Source organism: Pituophis catenifer, unplaced genomic scaffold (assembly GCF_029215685.1).
Source record: "Pituophis catenifer annectens isolate HBS135680 unplaced genomic scaffold, rPitCat1.0.hap2 SCAF_5, whole genome shotgun sequence".
NCBI classification, from domain to species: Eukaryota; Metazoa; Chordata; class Lepidosauria; order Squamata; family Colubridae; genus Pituophis; species Pituophis catenifer.
In genome coordinates this window covers 66,950,259-66,965,258 of record NW_027256885.1, presented here as the reverse complement: position 1 = coordinate 66,965,258, position 15,000 = coordinate 66,950,259, and positions in this window count along the sequence as shown.

Genomic DNA, 15,000 nt, shown 5'->3' with positions numbered 1-15,000 from the left:
GTGGCTGTGGGTACGTAGATAGATAGATAGATAGATAGATAGATAGATAGATAGATAGATAGATAGATAGATAGATAGATAGATAGATAGATAGATAGATAGATAGATAGATAGACAGAAAGACAAAGAGACAGACAGAGAGACAGGCAGAGAGACAGAGAGACAGGCAGATGCTGTGGTTTCGTAGATGATAGATAGATGATAGATACATAGATAGATGATAGATACATAGATACATAGATAGATACATAGATAGGAAGGCAGGCAGGCAGGCAGGAAGGCAGGCAGATGCTGTGATTTCGTAGATAGATAGATAGATAGATAGATAGATAGATAGATAGATAGATAGATAGATAGATAGATAGATAGATGATATGCAGGCAGGCAGGCAGGCAGGCAGGCAGACAGAAAGACACAGAGGCAGTTGCTGTGGTTACGAAGATAGATGATAGATAGATAGATAGATAGATAGATAGATAGATAGATAGATAGATAGATACACAGACAGACAGAAAGACAGATGCAGACAGAAAGACAGACGGAGAGACAGACAGACAGGCAGATGCTGTGGTTTCGTAGATAGATAGATAGATAGATAGATAGATAGATAGATAGATAGATAGATAGATAGATAGATAGATAGATAGGTAGATAGGTAGATAGACAGGCAGACAGATAGATAGATAGATGTTAGATGATAGATGGATTGATAGAGATGATAGATAATTGGAGGTGATAGATAGATGACTTGATACAGAGAGACAGATAGAGACAGACAGATACACAGACAGGCAGATGCTGTGGTTTTGTAGATAGATAGATAGATAGATAGATAGATAGATAGATAGATAGATAGATAGATAGATAGATAGATAGATAGATAGATAGATAGATAGAGAGACAGGCAGGCAGGCAGGCAGGAAGACAGACACAGAGGTAGTGGCTGTGGGTACGTAGATAGATAGATAGATAGATAGATAGATAGATAGATAGATAGATAGATAGATAGATAGATAGATAGATAGATAGATAGATAGATAGATAGATAGACAGAAAGACAAAGAGACAGACAGAGAGACAGACAGAGAGACAGAGAGACAGGCAGATGCTGTGGTTTCGTAGATGATAGATAGATGATAAATACATAGATAGATGATAGATAGATAGATACATAGATAGATACATAGATAGGAAGGCAGGCAGGCAGGCAGGAAGGCAGGCAGATGCTGTGATTTCGTAGATAGATAGATAGATAGATAGATAGATAGATAGATAGATAGATAGATAGATAGATAGAGAGAGAGATAGATAGATAGATAGATAGATAGATAGATAGATAGATAGATAGATAGATAGATAGATAGATGATAGATAGATAGATAGATAGATGATAGATAGATAGATAGATGATATGCAGGCAGGCAGGCAGGCAGGCAGACAGAAAGACACAGAGGCAGTTGCTGTGGTTACGAAGATAGATGATAGATAGATAGATAGATAGATAGATAGATAGATAGATAGATAGATACACAGACAGACAGAAAGACAGATGCAGACAGAAAGACAGACGGAGAGACAGACAGACAGGCAGATGCTGTGGTTTCGTAGATAGATAGATAGATAGATAGATAGATAGATAGATAGATAGATAGATAGATAGATAGATAGATTGATAGATAGATAGATAGATAGATAGATAGATAGATAGATAGATAGATAGATAGATAGATAGATAGATAGATAGACAGGCAGACAGATAGATAGATAGATAGATGTTAGATGATAGATGGATTGATAGAGATGATAGATAATTGGAGGTGATAGATAGATAACTTGATACAGAGAGACAGATAGAGACAGACAGATACACAGACAGGCAGATGCTAGACAGACAGACAGAGAGACAGGCAGATGCTGTGGTTTCATAGATAGATGATAGATGATAGATAGATGATAGGTAGATAGATAGATAGATAGATAGATAGATAGATAGATAGATAGATAGATAGATAGATAGATGATATGCAGGCAGGCAGGCAGGCAGGCAGGCAGGCAGACAGAAAGACACAGAGGCAGTTGCTGTGGTTACGAAGATAGATGATAGATAGATAGATAGATAGATAGATAGATAGATAGATAGATAGACAGACAGACAGACAGAAAGACAGAAAGACAGATGCAGACAGAAAGACAGACAGAGAGACAGACAGGCAGGCAGATGCTGTGGTTTCGTAGATAGATAGATAGATAGATAGATAGATAGATAGATAGATAGATAGATAGATAGATAGATAGATAGACAGGCAGACAGATAGATAGATAGATAGATAGATGTTAGATGATAGATGGATTGATAGAGATGATAGATAATTGGAGGTGATAGATAGATAGATAGACAGACAGACAGATGATAGACAGACAGACAGAGAGACAGGCAGATGCTGTGGTTTCATAGATAGATGATAGATAGATAGATAGATAGATAGATAGATAGATAGATAGATAGATAGATAGATAGACAGACAGACAGACAGACAGACAGACAGACAGACAGACAGATGCAGACAGAAACACAGACAGAGAGACAGACAGGCAGGCAGATGCTGTGGTTTCGTAGATAGATAGATAGATAGATAGATAGATAGATAGATAGATAGATAGATAGATAGATAGATAGATACATAGATAGATAGATAGATAGATACATAGATAGATAGATAGATAGATAGATAGATAGATAGATAGATAGATAGATAGATAGATAGATAGATAGATAGACAGGCAGACAGATAGATAGATAGATAGATAGATAGATAGATAGATAGATAGATAGATAGATAGATGTTAGATGATAGATGGATTGATAGAGATGATAGATAATTGGAGGTGATAGATAGATAACTTGATACAGAGAGACAGATAGAGACAGACAGATACACAGACAGGCAGATGCTGTGGTTTTGTAGATAGATAGATAGATAGATGATAGATAGATGATAGATAGATAGATAGATAGATAGATAGATAGATAGATAGATAGACAGATAGATAGATGTTAGATGATAGATGGATTGATAGAGATGATAGATAATTTGAGGTGATAGATAGATATCTAGAGAGAGAGAGAGAGAGAGAGAGAGAGAGAGAGATGATAGAGAGACAGAAAGAGAGAGGCTGTTGCTGTGGGTACATGATAGATAGATAGATAGATAGATAGATAGATAGATAGATAGATAGATAGATAGATAGATAGATAGACAGGCAGACAGATAGATAGATAGATAGATGTTAGATGATAGATGGATTGATAGAGATGATAGATAATTGGAGGTGATAGATAGATAACTTGATACAGAGAGACAGATAGAGACAGAGAGATACACAGACAGGCAGATGCTAGACAGACAGACAGAGAGACAGGCAGATGCTGTGGTTTCATAGATAGATGATAGATGATAGATAGATGATAGATAGATAGATAGATAGATAGATAGATAGATAGATAGATAGATAGACAGACAGACAGACAGACAGACAGACAGACAGACAGACAGACAGATGCAGACAGAAACACAGACAGAGAGACAGGCAGGCAGGCAGATGCTGTGGTTTCGTAGATAGATAGATAGATAGATAGATAGATAGATAGATAGATAGATAGATAGATAGATAGATAGATAGGCAGGCAGGCAGGCAGGCAGACAGACAGACAGACAGACAGACAGACAGACAGACAGACAGACAGACAGACAGACAGACAGACAGATAGATAGATAGATAGATAGATAGATAGATGTTAGATGATAGATGGATTGATAGAGATGATAGATAATTGGAGGTGATAGATAGATAACTTGATACAGAGAGACAGATAGAGACAGACAGATACACAGACAGGCAGATGCTGTGGTTTTGTAGATAGATAGATAGATAGATGATAGATAGATGATAGATAGATAGATAGATAGATAGATAGATAGATAGATAGATAGACAGATAGATAGATGTTAGATGATAGATGGATTGATAGAGATGATAGATAATTTGAGGTGATAGATAGATATCTAGAAAGAGAGAGAGAGAGAGAGAGAGAGAGAGATGATAGAGAGACAGAAAGAGAGAGGCTGTTGCTGTGGGTACATGATAGATAGATAGATAGATAGATAGATAGATAGATAGATAGATAGATAGATAGATAGATAGATGATATGCAGGCAGGCAGGCAGGCAGGCAGGCAGGCAGACAGACAGAAAGACACAGAGGCAGTTGCTGTGGTTACGAAGATAGATGATAGATAGATAGATAGATAGATAGATAGATAGATAGATAGATAGATAGATAGATAGATAGATAGGCAGGCAGGCAGGCAGACAGACAGACAGACAGACAGACAGACAGACAGACAGACAGACAGACAGACAGACAGATAGATAGATAGATAGATAGATAGATAGATAGATAGATGTTAGATGATAGATGGATTGATAGAGATGATAGATAATTGGAGGTGATAGATAGATAACTTGATACAGAGAGACAGATAGAGACAGACAGATACACAGACAGGCAGATGCTGTGGTTTTGTAGATAGATAGATAGATAGATGATAGATGGATGATAGATAGATAGATAGATAGATAGATAGATAGATAGATAGATAGATAGACAGATAGATAGATGTTAGATGATAGATGGATTGATAGAGATGATAGATAATTTGAGGTGATAGATGGATATCTAGAGAGAGAGAGAGAGAGAGAGAGAGAGATGATAGAGAGACAGAAAGAGAGAGGCTGTTGCTGTGGGTACATGATAGATAGATAGATAGATAGATAGATAGATAGATAGATAGATAGATAGATAGATAGATAGATAGACAGGCAGACAGATAGATAGATAGATAGATAGATGTTAGATGATAGATGGATTGATAGAGATGATAGATAATTGGAGGTGATAGATAGATAACTTGATACAGAGAGACAGATAGAGACAGACAGATACACAGACAGGCAGATGCTAGACAGACAGACAGAGAGACAGGAAGATGCTGTGGTTTCATAGATAGATGATAGATGATAGATAGATGATAGATAGATAGATAGATAGATAGATAGATAGATAGATAGATAGACAGACAGACAGACAGACAGACAGACAGACAGACAGACAGACAGATGCAGACAGAAACACAGACAGAGAGACAGGCAGGCAGGCAGATGCTGTGGTTTCGTAGATAGATAGATAGATAGATAGATAGATAGATAGATAGATAGATAGATAGATAGATAGATAGATAGATAGATAGATAGATAGGCAGGCAGGCAGGCAGGCAGGCAGACAGACAGACAGACAGACAGACAGACAGACAGACAGACAGACAGATAGATAGATAGATAGATAGATAGATAGATAGATAGATGTTAGATGATAGATGGATTGATAGAGATGATAGATAATTGGAGGTGATAGATAGATAACTTGATACAGAGAGACAGATAGAGACAGACAGATACACAGACAGGCAGATGCTGTGGTTTTGTAGATAGATAGATAGATAGATGATAGATAGATGATAGATAGATAGATAGATAGATAGATAGATAGATAGATAGATAGATAGATAGACAGACAGATAGATAGATGTTAGATGATAGATGGATTGATAGAGATGATAGATAATTTGAGGTGATAGATAGATATCTAGAAAGAGAGAGAGAGAGAGAGAGAGAGAGAGATGATAGAGAGACAGAAAGAGAGAGGCTGTTGCTGTGGGTACATGATAGATAGATAGATAGATAGATAGATAGATAGATAGATAGATAGATAGATAGATAGATAGATAGATGATATGCAGGCAGGCAGGCAGGCAGGCAGGCAGACAGACAGAAAGACACAGAGGCAGTTGCTGTGGTTACGAAGATAGATGATAGATAGATAGATAGATAGATAGATAGATAGATAGATAGATAGATAGATAGATAGATAGACAGACAGACAGATGATAGACAGACAGACAGAGAGACAGGCAGATGCTGTGGTTTCATAGATAGATGATAGATAGATAGATAGATAGATAGATAGATAGATAGATAGATAGATAGACAGACAGACAGACAGACAGACAGACAGACAGACAGATGCAGACAGAAACACAGACAGAGAGACAGACAGGCAGGCAGATGCTGTGGTTTCGTAGATAGATAGATAGATAGATAGATAGATAGATAGATAGATAGGCAGGCAGGCAGGCAGGCAGACAGACAGACAGACAGACAGACAGACAGACAGACAGACAGAAAGATAGATAGATAGATAGATAGATAGATGTTAGATGATAGATGGATTGATAGAGATGATAGATAATTGGAGGTGATAGATAGATAACTTGATACAGAGAGACAGATAGAGACAGACAGATACACAGACAGGCAGATGCTGTGGTTTTGTAGATAGATAGATAGATAGATGATAGATAGATGATAGATAGATAGATAGATAGATAGATAGATAGATAGATAGATAGATAGATAGACAGACAGATAGATAGATGTTAGATGATAGATGGATTGATAGAGATGATAGATAATTTGAGGTGATAGATAGATATCTAGAAAGAGAGAGAGAGAGAGAGAGAGAGAGAGATGATAGAGAGACAGAAAGAGAGAGGCTGTTGCTGTGGGTACATGATAGATAGATAGATAGATAGATAGATAGATAGATAGATAGATAGATAGATAGATAGATAGATAGATAGATGATATGCAGGCAGGCAGGCAGGCAGGCAGGCAGACAGACAGAAAGACACAGAGGCAGTTGCTGTGGTTACGAAGATAGATGATAGATAGATAGATAGATAGATAGATAGATAGATAGATAGATAGATAGACAGACAGACAGATGATAGACAGACAGACAGAGAGACAGGCAGATGCTGTGGTTTCATAGATAGATGATAGATAGATAGATAGATAGATAGATAGATAGATAGATAGATAGATAGACAGACAGACAGACAGAAAGACAGAAAGACAGATGCAGACAGAAAGACAGACAGAGAGACAGACAGGCAGGCAGATGCTGTGGTTTCGTAGATAGATAGATAGATAGATAGATAGATAGATAGATAGATAGATAGATAGATAGATAGATAGATAGATAGATAGACAGGCAGACAGATAGATAGATAGATAGATAGATAGATGTTAGATGATAGATCGATTGATAGAGATGATAGATAATTGGAGGTGATAGATAGATAGATAGACAGACAGACAGATGATAGACAGACAGACAGAGAGACAGGCAGATGCTGTGGTTTCATAGATAGATGATAGATAGATAGATAGATAGATAGATAGATAGATAGATAGATAGATAGATAGATAGACAGACAGACAGACAGACAGACAGACAGACAGACAGACAGATGCAGACAGAAACACAGACAGAGAGACAGACAGGCAGGCAGATGCTGTGGTTTCGTAGATAGATAGATAGATAGATAGATAGATAGATAGATAGATAGATAGATAGATAGATAGATAGATAGGCAGGCAGGCAGACAGACAGACAGACAGACAGACAGACAGACAGACAGACAGACAGACAGACAGACAGACAGACAGACAGACAGATAGATAGATAGATAGATAGATAGATAGATAGATAGATAGATAGATAGATGTTAGATGATAGATGGATTGATAGAGATGATAGATAATTGGAGGTGATAGATAGATAACTTGATACAGAGAGACAGATAGAGACAGACAGGTACACAGACAGGCAGATGCTGTGGTTTTGTAGATAGATAGATAGATAGATGATAGATAGATGATAGATAGATAGATGATAGATAGATAGATAGATAGATAGATAGATAGATAGATAGACAGATAGATAGATGTTAGATGATAGATGGATTGATAGAGATGATAGATAATTTGAGGTGATAGATAGATATCTAGAGAGAGAGAGAGAGAGAGAGAGAGAGAGATGATAGAGAGACAGAAAGAGAGAGGCTGTTGCTGTGGGTACATGATAGATAGATAGATAGATAGATAGATAGATAGATAGATAGATGATAGATAGATAGATAGATAGATAGATAGATAGATAGATAGATAGATAGATAGATAGACAGGCAGACAGATAGATAGATAGATAGATGTTAGATGATAGATGGATTGATAGAGATGATAGATAATTGGAGGTGATAGATAGATAACTTGATACAGAGAGACAGATAGAGACAGAGAGATACACAGACAGGCAGATGCTAGACAGACAGACAGAGAGACAGGCAGATGCTGTGGTTTCATAGATAGATGATAGATGATAGATAGATGATAGATAGATAGATAGATAGATAGATAGATAGATAGATAGATAGATAGACAGACAGACAGACAGACAGACAGACAGATGCAGACAGAAACACAGACAGAGAGACAGGCAGGCAGGCAGATGCTGTGGTTTCGTAGATAGATAGATAGATAGATAGATAGATAGATAGATAGATAGATAGATAGATAGATAGATAGGCAGACAGACAGACAGACAGACAGACAGACAGACAGACAGACAGACAGACAGACAGACAGACAGATAGATAGATAGATAGATAGATAGATAGATGTTAGATGATAGATGGATTGATAGAGATGATAGATAATTGGAGGTGATAGATAGATAACTTGATACAGAGAGACAGATAGAGACAGACAGATACACAGACAGGCAGATGCTGTGGTTTTGTAGATAGATAGATAGATAGATGATAGATAGATGATAGATAGATAGATGATAGATAGATAGATAGATAGATAGATAGATAGATAGATAGATAGATAGACAGATAGATAGATGTTAGATGATAGATGGATTGATAGAGATGATAGATAATTTGAGGTGATAGATAGATATCTAGAGAGAGAGAGAGAGAGAGAGAGAGAGAGAGAGATGATAGAGAGACAGAAAGAGAGAGGCTGTTGCTGTGGGTACATGATAGATAGATAGATAGATAGATAGATAGATAGATAGATAGATAGATGATAGATAGATAGATAGATAGATAGATAGATAGATAGATAGATAGATAGATAGATAGACAGGCAGACAGATAGATAGATAGATAGATGTTAGATGATAGATGGATTGATAGAGATGATAGATAATTGGAGGTGATAGATAGATAACTTGATACAGAGAGACAGATAGAGACAGAGAGATACACAGACAGGCAGATGCTAGACAGACAGACAGAGAGACAGGCAGATGCTGTGGTTTCATAGATAGATGATAGATGATAGATAGATGATAGATAGATAGATAGATAGATAGATAGATAGATAGATAGATAGATAGATAGACAGACAGACAGACAGACAGACAGACAGATGCAGACAGAAACACAGACAGAGAGACAGGCAGGCAGGCAGATGCTGTGGTTTCGTAGATAGATAGATAGATAGATAGATAGATAGATAGATAGATAGATAGATAGATAGATAGATAGATAGATAGATAGGCAGGCAGACAGACAGACAGACAGACAGACAGACAGACAGACAGACAGACAGACAGACAGATAGATAGATAGATAGATAGATAGATGTTAGATGATAGATGGATTGATAGAGATGATAGATAATTGGAGGTGATAGATAGATATCTAGAAAGAGAGAGAGAGAGAGAGAGAGAGAGAGAGATGATAGAGAGACAGAAAGAGAGAGGCTGTTGCTGTGGGTACATGATAGATAGATAGATAGATAGATAGATAGATAGATAGATAGATAGATAGATAGGCAGACAGATAGATAGATAGATAGATAGATAGATGTTAGATGATAGATGGATTGATAGAGATGATAGATAATTGGAGGTGATAGATAGATAACTTGATACAGAGAGACATATAGAGACAGAGAGATACACAGACAGGCAGATGCTAGACAGACAGACAGAGAGACAGGCAGATGCTGTGGTTTCATAGATAGATGATAGATGATAGATAGATGATAGATAGATAGATAGATAGATAGATAGATAGATAGATAGATAGATAGATAGATGATATGCAGGCAGGCAGGCAGGCAGGCAGGCAGACAGACAGAAAGACACAGAGGCAGTTGCTGTGGTTACGAAGATAGATGATAGATAGATAGATAGATAGATAGATAGATAGATAGATAGATAGATAGATAGATAGACAGACAGACAGATGATAGACAGACAGACAGAGAGACAGGCAGATGCTGTGGTTTCATAGATAGATGATAGATAGATATATAGATAGATAGATAGATAGATAGATAGATAGATAGATAGATAGATAGATAGACAGACAGACAGACAGACAGACAGAAAGACAGATGCAGACAGAAAGACAGACAGAGAGACAGACAGGCAGGCAGATGCTGTGGTTTCGTAGATAGATAGATAGATAGATAGATAGATAGATAGATAGATAGATAGATAGATAGATAGATAGATAGATAGATAGATAGATAGGCAGGCAGACAGACAGACAGACAGACAGACAGACAGACAGACAGACAGATAGATAGATAGATAGATAGATAGATAGATAGATAGATAGATAGATAGATAGATAGATAGATGTTAGATGATAAATGGATTGATAGAGATGATAGATAATTGGAGGTGATAGATAGATAACTTGATACAGAGAGACAGATAGAGACAGACAGATACACAGACAGGCAGATGCTGTGGTTTTGTAGATAGATAGATAGATAGATGATAGATGGATGATAGATAGATAGATAGATAGATAGATAGATAGATAGATAGACAGATAGATAGATGTTAGATGATAGATGGATTGATAGAGATGATAGATAATTTGAGGTGATAGATAGATATCTAGAGAGAGAGAGAGAGAGAGAGAGAGAGAGATGATAGAGAGACAGAAAGAGAGAGGCTGTTGCTGTGGGTACATGATAGATAGATAGATAGATAGATAGATAGATAGATAGATAGATAGATAGATAGATAGATAGACAGGCAGACAGATACATAGATAGATAGATGTTAGATGATAGATGGATTGATAGAGATGATAGATAATTGGAGGTGATAGATAGATAACTTGATACAGAGAGACAGATAGAGACAGACAGATACACAGACAGGCAGATGCTAGACAGACAGACAGAGAGACAGGAAGATGCTGTGGTTTCATAGATAGATGATAGATGATAGATAGATGATAGATAGATAGATAGATAGATAGATAGATAGATAGATAGATAGATGATAGATAGATAGAAAGATAGATAGATAGATGTTAGATAGATAGATAGATAGATATATGATAGATAGATAGATAGATAGATAGATAGATAGATAGATAGATAGATAGATAGATAGATAGATAGATAGATAGATAGATAGATAGATGATAGACAGACAGACAGAGAGACAGGCAGATGCTGTGAATTCGTAGATAGATAGATAGATAGATAGATAGATAGATAGATAGATAGATAGATAGATAGATAGATAGATAGATAGATAGATAGATCGATAGACAGACAGACAGACAGACAGAAAGACAAAGAGAAAGACAGAGAGACAGACAGAGAGACAGAGAGACAGGCAGATGCTGTGGTTTCGTAGATGATAGATAGATGATTGATAGATAGATAGATACATAGATAGATAGATACATAGATAGGAAGGCAGGCAGGCAGGCAGGCAGATGCTGTGATTTCGTAGATAGATAGATAGATAGATAGATAGATAGATAGATAGATAGATAGATAGATAGATGGATGGATGGATGGATGGATGGATGGATGGATGGATGGATGGATGGATAGATAGATAGATAGATAGATAGATAGATAGATAGATAGATAGATAGATAGATAGATGTTAGATGATAGATCGATTGATAGAGATGATAGATAATTGGAGGTGATAGATAGATAACTTGATACAGAGAGACAGATAGAGACAGAGAGAAACACAGACAGGCAGATGCTAGACAGACAGACAGAGAGACAGGCAGATGCTGTGGTTTCATAGATAGATGATAGATGATAGATAGTTGATAGATAGATAGATAGATAGATAGATAGATAGATAGATAGATAGATAGATAGATAGATAGATGATATGCAGGCAGGCAGGCAGGCAAACAGACAGAAAGACACAGAGGCAGTTGCTGTGGTTACGAAGATAGATGATAGATAGATAGATAGATAGATAGATAGATAGATAGATAGATAGATAGATAGATAGATAGATGATAGATGATAGATAGATAGATGATAGATAGATAGATAGATAGATAGATAGATAGATAGATAGATAGATAGATAGATAGATGATATGCAGGCAGGCAGGCAGGCAAACAGACAGAAAGACACAGAGGCAGTTGCTGTGGTTACGAAGATAGATGATAGATAGATAGATAGATAGATAGATAGATAGATAGATAGATAGATAGATAAATAGATAGATAGATAGATACACAGACAGACAGAAAGACAGATGCAGACAGAAAGACAGACGGAGAGACAGAAGGACAGGCAGATGCTGTGGTTTCGTAAATAGATAGATAGATAGATAGATAGATAGATAGATAGATAGATAGATAGGCAGACAGATAGATAGATAGATGTTAGATGATAGATGGATTGATAGAGATGAGAGATAATTTGAGGTGATAGATAGATATCTAGAGAGAGAGAGAGATGATAGAGAGACAGAAAGAGAGAGGCTGTTGCTGTGGGTAGATAGATAGACAGACAGACAGACAGACAGACAGACAGACAGACAGACAGACAGACAGACAGACAGACAGATAGATAGATAGATAGATAGACAGGCAGACAGATAGATAGATAGATAGATGTTAGATGATAGATGGATTGATAGAGATGATAGATAATTGGAGGTGATAGATAGATAACTTGATACAGAGAGACAGATAGAGACAGACAGATACACAGACAGGCAGATGCTAGACAGACAGACAGAGAGACAGGCAGATGCTGTGGTTTCATAGATAGATGATAGATGATAGATAGATGATAGATAGATAGATAGATAGATAGATAGATAGATAGATAGATAGATGATAGATAGATAGAAAGATAGATAGATAGATGTTAGATAGATAGATAGATAGATAGATAGATGATAGATAGATAGATAGATAGATAGATAGATAGATAGATAGATAGATAGATGATAGACAGACAGACAGACAGGCAGATGCTGTGAATTCGTAGATAGATAGATAGATAGATAGATAGATAGATAGATAGATAGATAGATAGATAGATAGATAGATAGATAGATAGATAGATCGATAGACAGACAGACAGACAGACAGAAAGACAAAGAGACAGACAGAGAGACAGACAGAGAGACAGAGAGACAGGCAGATGCTGTGGTTTCGTAGATGATAGATAGATGATTGATAGATAGATAGATACATAAATAGATAGATACATAGATAGGAAGGCAGGCAGGCAGGCAGGCAGATGCTGTGATTTCGTAGATAGATAGATAGATAGATAGATAGATAGATAGATAGATAGATAGATAGATAGATAGATAGATAGATGGATGGATGGATGGATGGATGGATGGATGGATGGATGGATAGATAGATAGATGATAGATGATACATAGATAGATAGATAGATAGATAGATAGATAGATAGATAGATAGATAGATGATATGCAGGCAGGCAGGCAGGCAGGCAGACAGACAGACACAGAGGCAGTTGCTGTGGTTACGAAGATACATGATAGATAGATAGATAGATAGATAGATAGATAGATGGATGGATGGATGGATGGATGGATGGATGGATGGATGGATGGATGGATGGATAGATAGATAGATAGATAGATAGATAGATAGATAGATAGATAGATAGATAGATAGATAGATGATAGATGATAGATAGATAGATGATAGATAGATAGATAGATAGATAGATAGATAGATGATAGATAGATAGAAAGATAGATAGATAGATGTTAGATAGATAGATAGATAGATAGATAGATGATAGATAGATAGATAGATAGATAGATAGATAGATAGATAGATAGATAGATAGATGATAGACAGACAGACAGACAGGCAGATGCTGTGAATTCGTAGATAGATAGATAGATAGATAGATAGATAGATAGATAGATAGATAGATAGATAGATAGATAGATAGATCGATAGACAGACAGACAGACAGACAGAAAGACAAAGAGACAGACAGAGAGACAGACAGAGAGACAGAGAGACAGGCAGATGCTGTGGTTTCGTAGATGATAGATAGATGATTGATAGATAGATAGATACATAAATAGATAGATACATAGATAGGAAGGCAGGCAGGCAGGCAGGCAGATGCTGTGATTTCGTAGATAGATAGATAGATAGATAGATAGATAGATAGATAGATAGATAGATAGATAGATGGATGGATGGATGGATGGATGGATGGATGGATGGATGGATGGATAGATAGATGATAGATGATACATAGATAGATAGATAGATAGATAGATAGATAGATAGATAGATAGATAGATAGATGATATGCAGGCAGGCAGGCAGGCAGGCAGACAGAAAGACACAGAGGCAGTTGCTGTGGTTACGAAGATACATGATAGATAGATAGATAGATAGATAGATAGATAGATAGATAGATAGATAGATACACAGACAGACAGAAAGAGAGATGCAGACAGAAAGACAGACGGAGAGACAGACAGACAGGCAGATGCTGTGGTTTCGTAGATAGATAGATAGATAGATAGATAGATAGATAGATAGATAGATAGATAGATAGATAGATAGATAGATGATATGCAGGCAGGCAGGCAGGCAAACAGACAGAAAGACACAGAGGCAGTTGCTGTGGTTACGAAGATAGATGATAGATAGATAGATAGATAGATAGATAGATAGATAGATAGATAGATAGATAAATAGATAGATAGATAGAT